Here is a 13,264-nt window from a genome sequence, read left to right as displayed (position 1 = left end):
ATTTCTTTCAACTCGTGCTTTGATTCACTTAATACTACTATGTCATCCGCATATGCGAGACAATTAAGTTATTGTCTATCTCTACAGCAGCCCATTCCTGTTGCCTACACTCTTTAATTACTTTCTCTAAGATGACATTGAACAGAACACATGAGAGAGCATTCCCTTGTCTGAGGCTTGTCTAAATGTTTCTGATGTAGCTCCTCAGAAACGTACTGCTGCCTTTGACCCTTCCTTACAAGCTTGCACCATTCTCACTAGCTTCTCAGGGATTCTAAAGTCCCGCATTTCATTGTATAGGCTGTTCCTGTGGATGCTGTCATATGCACGTTGAAAATCGACGAACAGGCTGTAGATATCCTTATCATATTCCCAATGTTTTTAAAATAACAGTCTTAGCGTGAAAATGTGATCTATTGTCAATCGGTTTGGTCGAAAGCCAGCTTGGTACTCCTGTATGTTGTTCTCTATGAATGGTAGCAAATTTCTGAGGATAATGATGGACAGCACCTTATACGTTACATTCAACAAGCTGATTCCTCTGTCGTTACCGCATTCCATTTTTCTTCCCTTCTAAAAAGAAAGCTGGGTGAAAAACTAGGAACCACTAATTAGTTATAGAACTGAAAGGCGAAGGATCAACTTGTGAACTAGATCAAGTGCAACAGGTGCAACCAAAAGAATCAAGAAACTCTATAAAATTTTTTTAACAGAAGTCAGTTGCACGATGCCAGTTCAAAAGTTAAAAAAAAGAACATGATTCTCTTTATGCATAAATGGCTGCTGTCGATATGCTGCCGTACAGAGCTTCCGACTATCGATGTTTGGGAAAAAAAAAAAAAATTGTGTATGCGTTTGACAGCAGATATGAGTAGCCAAGTAAAACCACACTTAAATGTTCACTGATCTCAAAACTATAGGAAGAGATAAAAAATAAATTAGGAAAAGTCCCTACAAAATGAAATTTTTTCAGCGTTACAACGGAATATGGAAAAGCAACACGAATTTTCCATTGACTTGCCACTTTATTATAGACGAAAAATTAGTTTAACCCATACTAAAAGTAACAAAAACTGCAGGTCATCACAACGAAGAATCTATGCCGACGTAACAAACATTTTTAAAATGTTTCTTTCTTTAACTTGTCAATGCGAGGCGGAGCTTCGTTTCATTCTTGTGATCGGTACATGTCGGTGTAAGTGAAGTCCGCGTAACTTGTATTTCTTGGCAGTTTCACACATCCCCTCCCTGCCCCCAACCCCCTCCACAGTTTTGTCGATAGCAATCTGAAACCGTCGGGTCATTTGTATTCTGTTTACGGACGCCGCCAACTGCAACAAGTAACTGAGTAATTGTGTTACAATAGGTGTAATATATTTCCTTGTTCATTATTACAAATAAGCCCACATTTGAACATGGGTGTGTCTATAATGCGCTTTCTCAAAACATTGTTACTTCAGAGCCCATAGTTTTTAGCAAGTTGTAAATATAGGCCTTACTAACCGAATCGAAACTTTCCAGTGGTAATGGAAGACTTTCAGCTATTGTGTAATGGAAGCTGTCGTATTGCTGCAAAGTTTTCAGACTTGTAAAACACCTTAACAACTAATGAAGGGCGAAGTGTTCTGGATTCCTCGATTAAATTGGTCAATGAAAGAGTGAAACCATTTATCACATTGGCTGTTATTATGCTTGTGACATTATTAAATCCCAGGTTTAAAAAAATAAAAAAACTTGTTTCAGGACATTTCAAGAGGCAGAAAACGCTGCACAAGTACTTCAGAAACAGTATGCTGCTACCACCACAACTACAACCCAGCAAACTTAAAGCATAGAGTGGGACATTTTCTAAACTTTTCCTCGCTTACATGCGTAACGTCAACTATTTAAAACATTAACTCATTTGCAAAATAATCTGAAGTTTGAAGCTGTTAATACGTGGGAACTCTATTCTTTATAGAATCGGGGAATCCTAAGGCAACATTTGATGGCTCGCCATACATCCACATTTATGTCGCTAACAGTTGGTTTGGAACACCAGCTTTACTGAACGTTTTTGCATTTATTGTCGAATACGTTCACCCGTGTCAATTCTCGCTGCTAATTGTGGTACACCTTGTATACAAATTTTGCACTTGGGCTCTTCTGGCATCCATGTGACGAGCCCCTTGTGCCTTAAACCACACCGAGTATGTCACAGATATTCTCTTGCGGAGAGGATGGGGCAGATACCGAGGAAAAAGTGTAAACTGAGAATAAAAAGTGTCGTAATTTCACTGTAGGAAAAAGAACAGCCGTAGGAGTACATGATGGCAAAACGCGATGAACTTCGGCTGTCGCTGCTACACATACACAGTGCGCATGCGCAAGAAACTTCTACCACGTTGTGTACCCACAGTTCTTCTGCGCATGCGTGGGCATCAGCTGCTTGAAGAAAATACACGATGTTGTGGTTTGTGTATAGCTGGTGTAGTGAAAACTGTGTAAGCGTAAAGTAAACAAGAAATGAAACGCTGCAGATAAGGTGGGTGACATGAAATACTTTCTGATCGCACTACACTTTAATTTTTATAATTTAAGTTAAAGAATTATTTGTCGGTCCCTGCCTGAGCGAGTGAAATATAAATTAAGTAAATGAAACAAGACGGCGTTAATCTTTGTTTAATGACAATGATGAGTTACATCAAAGACTAAATGTGTTCTCAACGTCGACACAAGCTGAGGTTTCGTTCTTAAGCTTTTATCACCATGTATTAACTACGTGCAGGTTTTTCTCATGTAATTGTAGAAAATATAGTTATTTAATAACTTGAGAGATAAAGAAAAGTAACGTTGCAAGGTGTGTGGGCTGGACCACTCATTCACTGCATATAGCCCCTCGCCAATACAAACGATATTGATGGTAAGAACTTCGTTTAACAGCACAATGCATTGAGTATAATCTTTCAGCATGACTACGTCGGTTATGATTTTGTTTTCGTAAGTTTACATTTTATTGGACTAATATGCTTAGCTATTTTCATTTGAGAACTTTAGCGCTGCTAAACATATCAAGGCGAAACTAGACGGGTTGTGAACTAGCGGGAAGTTTAAAGGGGCTGCCTATATTTGGCGTTACTGCTCATTTCTTAATATCAGTACGTGTTTTATATGTTTTGATGTGAACGTTCTTGTAGCACAGACACAGAAGTATGATGCGTACAAAGACTGTGTGCGACTCATATCACTCAATGACGCCCCCCCCCCCCCCCCCTTTCCACAACTACACTGAAAGCCAGAGAGACGTTACAAAAATTCTCATTACTACTTGGCAATGTCGAAGCTAAAACATGTTTGTAAGCGAAAGATTCAGTTAGGCTGCGTTGAGGTATGCGCTCCAGCAGAAAGAACGAGAACTTGACATCCGCCCTAGGAAAGTTAACAATATATGAAATGAAATGATTCAGAATATCCCGCATCAGTGGGAGTTATTAGTTAAAACGACTCGGCGGACGTAGAATCCCACCACTAACCAAATACTATTTCATGCAGGCATTAGCGTAGTTCTGTGGGGTCAGTATCTACAAACAATATTTAACTATCTTACTTCACTTGTAGACTCCTAGTGGTCAGAACTTGGGAAAACGGTATTGAATTCTAAATCATTGTTTTCAGTTAGACAATCAAGACAAAAAAAGTATCTCCACACAACTCAAGACTTAATTACAGCAACAACTTGAGTGCTTGGACTGTACAAAAAGTCGTCTTTCTGAAAGCAAAGACCCATCTGGTACAGCACGAACGAGGTTGAGGAACGTCAGCTTAAAATTTGTTCGATATAAAGAAACACTAATTAAAGTGTTCTTCAGTGGAAGGGAGATATCTACATGAAGATAGCAGTGACGTTAATTCTTATTTTTATAACTATTGCTGCCCTTCTAATAAAACAACGCAGTAAACATCACTATTACACATGCCAAAAAACGCGAACAAAAATGAAAATGACACAGTAATGACTCACTCTAGAAATAAAATGAAACCAACGGGACAACCGCAGAAAATTAGGGTTTAGGGCGTGGACAAGCTAAACATACAACAATAAAAGAACACCGGAGCAACCAAAAACAAATAATATTCAAAAATATTAAATTGCACAATTCCGCTACAGCAGCAAAACCACAGGAATCGGACATTTCCCTTAGCGTGTGTGGCTCCACTGCAGATACCGATACCAAAACACCAACACCTACAACCGCAAGGAGGGGAATCGGACATTTTCCTTGACCTATATATCTCAACAGCAGCTATCCATACAAAAAAAAAAAAAAAAAAACGAGCAGCTACAACTCTGAAAATTGGAACCAAAACTAACAACTCAAAACCAGAAATACCCCCTATTCACTACATCAATTAAAACACAACCGAATTATCATAAATATACAATACACAAAACATCACAATTGCCTTACAATAAAACCAAAACAAAAATTACTTACCAACAAAAGACTCCACCAGTACCACCTAGGTTGGCTAAACCCTAATACCACATTTAATACACCTGGTAAATGAAATAGAATGTCGTGTGGCTGACTGTGGTATCTCAACCACTGGATTCCAAAAGTTGTTTCAAAAATATCTGACACCTTAATAACCACATTGCCAATTGCTTTAGACCGTACTATAAGGGAAAACATGTTGCGAGCCTGAAGTTTTCAAAATCCTGCCCAAGAGAAATGTGGTAATTTCCCGCACTGCATTAGCAGTTTTTACTGAACCAATCTTCCAAACTGTCAATCTGTACTTTCCCAAGGAGCAAATAGGACCTGTTTTTATCAGACAGCCAGTAGCTACTGAAATCAATCAAAGCAGCTGTTCTATGCTTTAGAGCAAAATGTGTGTCTTTAGAATGTTTCCTACTATCATGCAACCCAAGCCATAAATCTAACCAAGACACAAAGCTACTTAAAAAATCAAATATGTGATGGCATTAGTAGTGACAGGTTCATGGAAAACATTTCTTAGCCTCTGACCCTTAAGTAATGTTTTCACATTCACAATACACCACCAAAGATTTATTATTTTTATAAATGTTACCCAATTTTGAATTTCTTTCTTCGAACCTAGTTTCTGCAAAGCAACAACTGTCATATCATTAAAGATACAAAGCACCAGTTTAACATTTTGCTTTTCAATTTCATTTGCAAACAGATTTTTAAGTTGAGAATTTCTGTATTGTAATAAATCATCTTTTTCTATCATGTGTAGCTCTTTTAGTGCTGTGACTGATGCAACACCTCCCTCCATGCTCTCATTGAAATCAGGAAAACACAGAATCTGCTCCTTTTCATTGAACCAGTTGTTACAGATGCACCGTAAAAGGAACTGTATCCACAAACTAGTACAGTGTGTGAACTGCAGAAGTTTGTGCAGTGTGACAATACTTTCTGTACTTCTGACAGAGTACTATAGATAGATATTGCTTTTTCTATTAATTGAATTATTGTCTACCACTAACCCAAACACCTCGAATCCAGCTGCTTCTAATTTAAGAATTACTTTTTTATGTATGAGAAAAATATACCAGCCTGAATTGTTTTAACTGGGAGGATGTATACCACACCCTTGGAAGGCGAATCTAAACTTTGTATCATAAAAACCTAAGCACTGTTCATCAGTTAACAGAAGAACTGTTTTGTCCTGGATGCTAATGTTCCAGCTTTCTGTGCGATATAACTCGTATCTGATCACTTTGTTGTTCAGTGACTGGACTAGTTAAAAACTTACTACAAAGCCTGGACAGTATCTGGATTTGACATAGAAATAATGCCAGTGCTTCTCAGAAACTTACATCCACCTTGGGCTTATAGTGTTTAATAATGACCCCATATTAAAGTGTCTGCATAATAACTAAACTGAGATGAACTTTTACATTTCAGGAATGAAACCTGAAACCTGTTCCTTAAAAAAATGTATTGCAGGATCTTTTTCTGGCAACTTCTCTACAAAATTCTGCAAATTAACTTTAATGAACAATAGAGCTTTATCAACAGGAACCTCATATTTATTATAGGATACACCAAATAAATTTTCACTCACATCTCGTGTGTTGCAGACTGTTTTGGAAAATTTCATCTTCCCAACACATTTCAATTCCACATCGTTAATAAAAACACTTAGAGATAAATCACTGTTTATAACACATTAGCAGACAACTCTTGGGTTAGGATTGTGGTTGATTAACAATAAGCACTCACTGTCTAATTTGTTAACTACAATCCCGTCCCAATGCTTATCACAGTCACTTATTTTGCGTTTCAGCTACTCGAAATTACAGATAGAAATCGTTTCTATCAACTTCTCTTGCGTTTCTACACTTTCTCGAAGGGCAGTTTTCTAGTAGCTCCCTGCGACTTTCGGGGTCCTCTCGGGATGATGGCATATTGGACAAATATCAAGGGCATCCGGTAACTTTGTAGGTATAGAACCTGAAAAAGAAAAGCTTAACATCAAACGACATGCAACTACACAACTAGCTTTCTCCTTATTACATTATAATTCACAAATGTTGGCCTCTGCCTAACATTTGGTTCTTTAACCTACCTTTTCTTAAGCGTCGACGATCAAATGGTACTGTTAACAGTTTGCCAGTTCTTGGGTCGTACATACTTGTACTGCTTAATGTATCTTGTTAGTTGAAATGCTGCTCACAAACCTTAAAAGAAGCGTACAGTTGATTGTTACAGATGTGAAAACTACAGTTAAGATGGTCGAGATTGTGTATTGCTTCCAGTCGTAATAAAAGCTATTATGCGTTACGATTTATGTAATGGTATTGTAGTAGTTAACAGACACAACGATACTTACAACTGAATGTTTACTAGGCACCCAGTCTTGCTTGTGAACAGCCGAGATCCATTCCCGCCTTAGAGATTCATCAGACGGAAAATCAAACACGGAAACTTTAGGCCCATTGCCGTAATTGCCTCTGCAATTTGGAATGCAACACCTCCGTGGCATTCTGATCAGTGCTTATTTGGCACAGTCGAAAACGATAACGTTCACTCGATCCGAAGCACAACACAGCAAATAGTACTTGTGATTTGGGACGCCGCGAGAAACTCAGAGCTCGGTTTGTTATGACGGGTGCGGGTGACGTCACAGCTGCCTGAGACGTGCGCTGTGAGACTTTGTTTATAATTAATTCCTAGACCTTCCTTTGTCAATGTATCACGTCAATACCGGTACGTACATTGTTGTTAACGGGATTAATACAGGTATATTTCTAACAAAGTGAGCATATGTAAGATCTACCCACAATTGTATCGAAATAAACTAACATAATGGAAGTAGAGATTGCGTTATAAAGTGAAACCATCATAACGCGTAGTTGGCGACACTGTTCGGTTCTTACCCTGTAGTAGCTAAGTTAGTGATTCGGGTTACATGTAGAGCATGTTCCTTGGAGAGGTAACGAGGTGCGAAGTTGATTTAAGCGTAGTCTACACCTGTCTAATCAGGCGTTTGCTAGAAGGTAAGATATTTCTTGTCACTTAGTTTTGCGAGTTTCATCAGTTTAAAAAGGAGTCAGATACTTTACATGAGTAAGATGTATTCCGCTACCTACCGGAGCATAATTGCTATGTAATTGTGTAGAAATTTAAGACTGGATCAAAGAACTCTGTTGGGCAACAACTTCCATTTCGTTGAAGAGTAGTGCTATCTTTAAAGAAGCTAATAAACGTAATGTTGGTTATTAGAATTAGCGCTGTCAATACAGTATCAGTTTACTTCAGTGAAACTGATTTAAATATACATCTTTGACTTCCTTGCGCATCCCAGCGACTTAGTTTTATTACTGCATAAAATCGTCGTAATTTGTTTGATTCTGTAATAATTACAGGAAGAAGTTATCCCTGTAGACTTGTCAGTGTGGACAGTGATGTGTAACGTAGCCCGAGGTCTATAGTACTTGGTCTAGGGGACGCCAAGGAATTGGGTCTGCTGATTGGTTGAAGCTCATGACGTCATCATGGAGACAGAACGTGTGTAGCAGTGCCGCCTGGTGACGAGAAGTGTAATGAGCTCTATTGACACAGCGCAACACCGACTCCAAGGTCCTTTGAGTTATTGAGTCATTACGTGTAGATCTGCACACAGCTGTCATTTTGGAACGTCAAATAAGTCCAGATTATTGAATGGAGCTTAACTTATGGGAATTAAATGTAAAAACCTGGTTCGAGTGCGAATGCGGTGACAGACTAACCCGGTTGCAGCTGTGGCAAATGCGGAAAAGCGGACCAAATATATGTAAAAGTTACATACATATTCCTTGCATTTTCTGCAGTTTATGTATGATATTGTTCATAATATGTATCAAAATATTTTTGAATGCTTATTCATTAACTATATTTTCCGATTTTACCTTGTTCTGTTAGGTTTTATTGCGAGAGTTGCGATAAATATGGTACCTTCAAATATAAAGCAAACGTAAATATTAGGCAATGCCATATGTCCTTTTGTCACCACAACAATTATCCCGCACTCAAACTTTACGAGTTCCACAACTACCGAAATTATCACCCTTCAACTAACCTAGGCGTCAGACATCATCATAGAGAGGTCTATAGATTTCCAGCGGGGTCCCAATATTGTGCTCCTGGCAATGTATGTGTTATGCTTCAATTTTGGTCGTTGTTATGTAAACAAAGAACTATATGTCAGTGTTATGCTTGAACTGCATCTTCCTATACATTATCTACTTTTTCAGAATCTGAGTTATGTTCATATGGCATTGTGATAAACAATGCTGAATGAGGAATTATTAATAGATTAATAGGTCTACACAATACTCACATCTCCAAATCGTGAGACTGTTACAGATGTAGGTCACTGGTAATCAAAATTTATCAGTTACAGTGAAATGTGTGACAAAACATTTGAAATAAATCACAAAGTTTCAGAGTGATACCATATGTTTTATTGGACATTCACTCAAAGTTCTTTTCCATATTCTGTATTACAAACAAAGGGCCTAGTCTGCTAGCTACAATACAGTATGTGGTGATGGGTACCTTGTATGACATTTCTCTAAATTTTCTCAATAGTGTTCCATGTAAAGAACATGTTTGCCCAAGGTTTTCTCATTTGAGTTCATGAAGCTTCTCCATAATACTAGCATGTTGATTGAGCCTACTAGTAAGAAATCTAGAAGCCCACTTCTGAACTGCTCGGTTTCTTCCTTAAACTGACCTGGTGGGGATCCCAAAAATTCAAGTGGTACTCCAGAATGAATTGCATCAGTGTTCAATACAGGTGGATTTCTCTCAACTTGTGGTCTGAGCGACACTCCCCTCATTCCCAGTCTTCCCAAATGTATTCATCTTCCCAGAGGAAGGAACTACGAGTACAGAAAGCTAGAAATAGTTTTTTTTTTTACTCAATTGTTGTTTCCTCTAATAGTTCATACAAACTATTTTATAATTTTTAGGGAGCACCATCAGCTGTTCATATAACTCTAAAGTTAAATATCTGTTTAATATGAACATTACTGTTTGCTGTAGCCATCAGAAAGATCGCGGGAGGCGCACATTGGCACGGTGCGTCACGGACGGTAGTTGCTGCAAGTAGAGTCCCGTCCACCAGAGGGCACGCGAGAATTCGGACGCGACCTCTGCCGGCATAACAACAACAACTCCGGCAGCACGGGCCGGGCCCAGTCAGTTCACATCGGGCAGGTCTAGCAGACAGTTCCCGGTCTACACTAGGTGAAGTGCGATGGAAACGTGAATCGTGTTTCTACACTGTTATCCAGTACATGCATCCTTGAGTCCAAACATTATGATTAATTATAGGAGAGGAGGCTAATGAGATACTAATGAGATGGCAGTAAATCACTGTTTCAAAAGTAGTTACATTTATTTAATATCTGGGGTTCCCAGTTTTCTGTCTGATGCCTGCCAGCAACCTGTTAGACTACAGGGTGTTAAATATAGGAACAGTCATGGAGATCAGCACCATCCATCACAGATAAAATTCTGATTTTGCACCAGAATTTAAATTTCTGTTCTGAATCCAAGGCAGAGAAACAGTCTATGCAAGTATTTAATTTAACAAATAATCCTAAATTCACACTTCTTATTAACACCAAATACAATTAGGGGGTTAGTATATTGACATGAGAGTGTAAAACTCAAGGACAATGAGGAGTCTTCTGTAAGATGTCAAACTATCGCTTTTACACAATAATCTTATTCACATTGATAAAAAGTTCTCTCATAAGATTCCACATCAAATCTGAATAGAATCACATGCTTTTGATTACTGCCTCCCATCACTATTGTCAGGGACCAAGTCTGACTGTCATAAAATTAATGAGGTTCACACTTACGCCCAGTGGACACAGTGCAGTTTGCTAATTTACATCATGGAGAGAGCATATGCTAAAGCAACACCCTCTGCATCCGTAGGTCACATTTTTGCAAGCTGTCCGGCATAGCTTGCAGTGCCGTCACTTGTAATAGGTGGTGAACTATGTGAAGTTTTTCTCTGTAATTTTTCTTTCCGAAGTGCATGCTTACATGCATTACTTAATTATACTGATTAATTTGAAATTGTGTGAAAATATTGTTATATATTCATATATACTGCCTCATGTGGTCTGTTCTTATATTAGAAAATAGCAAATAAATAAACTGATAATTACATAGCCAGTGTGTGTAGTGTTGTGATCATAGTCTAATTTCAGCTGCTTCCGTAATTACAGAGACCCAACAGCTAAAAATATGGGCCAATCCTCATGTGCTTAAAGGCTATCTTGCATTACTCACTAAACAGTTCTCGGAAACTACTGATTTTCATTTTTTCATGCTTGAGGTGATGATCAACACAGCAATTAGCAGTAGTTTGTATAGGCTGTCCCACATAACTGATACCATACTCACAAGGAATATTATAAATCCCTGGTACACTGAGCCTGAGAGTATGTTTGTCAGACGCCATGCTGTGTCTTTGTCCTCATGGCTTGGCTGATGATTTCTTCAACAGATTTGACCTAATTTCATATACAGAATGTTTGTTTGGGGCTGGGGGGTTGGATTGTGCAAAAGCAATGGGAAGGTGAGGAGGTATCGTGAAGGGTATAAGTAAAATAAATAGTGACTAAATGGTGGTGGCAAGGGGCAGGGGGTGGTTTTGAGTCGTAATAAATACAAAACCAGAAGAGATTATGTCACAGCATTATGACAAGACTAAGGACTACATGTCATAAGGCATGATCCCAATTTATACAGCAGTGTTCTATCTGAATTAATAGCAAACTTACTTCCAACTGGGAATATGCATAGATAGCCAATACATATATTACATGCCTAATACTGCAAAGAATTCAAACATTATAAACAATATCATTCTTTTCTGAATATGCAAACACACACAACAATTCAGTAATAATCATGACGATAAAAAAAACCTTGTTTGTACTATATATATATATATATATATATATATATATATATATATATATATATATATATATATAATGGAAGGAAACATTCCACGTGGGAAAAATTATATATAAAAACAAAGATGAGGTGACTTACCGAACAAAAGCGCTGGCAGGTCGATAGACACACAAACATACACACAAAATTCAAGCTTTCGCAACAAACTGTTGCCTCATCAGGAAAGAGGGAAGGAGAGGGGAAGACGAAAGGAAGTGGGTTTTAAAGGAGAGGGTAAGGAGTCATTCCAATCCCAGGAGCGGAAAGACTTACCTTAGGGGGAAAAAAGGACAGGTATACACTCGCACACACGCACATATCCATCCACACATACAGATACAAGAAGACCACATGTCTTCTTGTGTCTGTATGTGTGGATGGATATGTGCGTGTGTGCGAGTGTATACCTGTCCTTTTTTCCCCCTAAGGTAAGTCTTTCCGCTCCTGGGATTGGAATGACTCCTTACCCTCTCCTTTAAAACCCACTTCCTTTCGTCTTCCCCTCTCCTTCCCTCTTTCCTGATGAGGCAACAGTTTGTTGCGAAAGCTTGAATTTTGTGTGTATGTTTGTGTTTGTTTGTGTGTCTATCGACCTGCCAGCGCTTTTGTTCGGTAAGTCACCTCATCTTTGTTTTTATATATATATATATATATATATATATATATATATATAATTTACAGATTAGTGTTGACACTGATAGCCATCAAAACATATAGACGGTATTTTCTGGAGTGTAGTTCCACAATCAAACAAAGATATTCCTCTCTTCTGCTCTTACTTTGTACACCTCCATGCCCCAACCCTTCTTCCACCTACCCTTTAATCCATGTTCTGCTTACATCTTTCCTTGATCATGAATGCTCACTTTACCATGTGCAATCCATCCCCCCCCCCCAACTGTCTCAGCGTTGACCCTTTTCCTCAGGTGATGCAAATGTATTACCGACCGCCACTCACCCTATGGTCAGGGCAGACCCACCACATCAGATACACTAGAAGGTGCCTCAACAGCAGAGCCTATGGTGAATCAAATGATACCTTAGCTGTTCCAAGCAATGCACCAGTTTCTCCGCCACCATTACACTGAATGCAGCAGCCTGAAGACAGCTGACTGTAGTTAAAAGCACCTTCAGCCGATCATGAACTGCAGCCAGCTCCTCTTGTGTCTAACACACAACCTATCTGTCCTACCATTTCTAACTTAAGAATTAAACTATGAAAACAAACAAACAAAAAAATCTAAATATGTGACTTACTACTGTTTGATAGAGGCTGATGGCTTCTCCACGCTCGAGTAACATAATATTGAATGTATTGTGTTTCTTACCTAAGTGCTGGAATAATTTAATAACCTGTTTATGCACTTTAAAGAAATTTCACCTGCAACTTATTATGTGTATGCGCAATACCTAGTAGACTTACAGTAAGTCTCTATTCCCTACTTTAAGTTTATTAATAGCAGAGATTGCTGGTTCTCATTTACATAAGCTGAGATTAATTTGGAAGCCTCTCACCACTTCCCCCTTGTCCCTTCCCTTCCCTCCGTCTCTTGCCCATACCACCTGTATTAATACTGTACTTTTGTTCCAATGTGATCTTTGCACTCTCAAGTGTGATTATTAGTTTTCCTAAAGGAATAAAAAATTATTTAGCGTGATGTACTGTTTTTATGGTTTTTCAGTTGATTTTTGTTAATTATATGTCAAAATATGACAAATGAACTCAGCACTTCTACAACCAAGTCAGTTAGTGGTATGTTATAACAGCTAATTATGTGATGGCAGAA

The 13,264-nt window shown here is 38.4% G+C and overlaps 1 protein-coding gene and 1 long non-coding RNA gene across 7 annotated transcripts in view; one reads left to right on the top strand and one right to left on the bottom strand.

Annotated features, from left to right (window-relative positions):
* Positions 1-2,403: 2,403 nt before the first annotated feature.
* LOC126481228 (endoribonuclease Dicer-like) overlaps positions 2,404-13,264 on the top strand; it is a 446,265-nt gene continuing 435,404 nt past the window's right edge. For 2 of the 6 annotated variants that reach the window (XM_050104840.1, XM_050104835.1), the window contains exon 1: positions 8,111-8,286. The gene's annotated coding sequence lies outside the window, so the exon portion shown is untranslated. The other 4 variants (XM_050104838.1, XM_050104837.1, XM_050104839.1 and 1 more) reach the window with 4 other exon arrangements.
* On the bottom strand, positions 6,019-7,371 carry LOC126481230 (uncharacterized). Its single transcript, XR_007587530.1, has 3 exons — positions 6,844-7,371; positions 6,580-6,691; positions 6,019-6,464 (listed from the first exon to the last, which is right to left on the bottom strand). It is a non-coding gene; the product is annotated as an uncharacterized LOC126481230 (long non-coding RNA).

This window comes from Schistocerca serialis, chromosome 5, assembly GCF_023864345.2.
Source record: "Schistocerca serialis cubense isolate TAMUIC-IGC-003099 chromosome 5, iqSchSeri2.2, whole genome shotgun sequence".
In the NCBI taxonomy this organism is placed as follows: domain Eukaryota; kingdom Metazoa; phylum Arthropoda; class Insecta; order Orthoptera; family Acrididae; genus Schistocerca; species Schistocerca serialis.
Note: the sequence above shows the minus strand (reverse complement) of the source record. Positions and strands in the feature narration are given on the sequence as shown.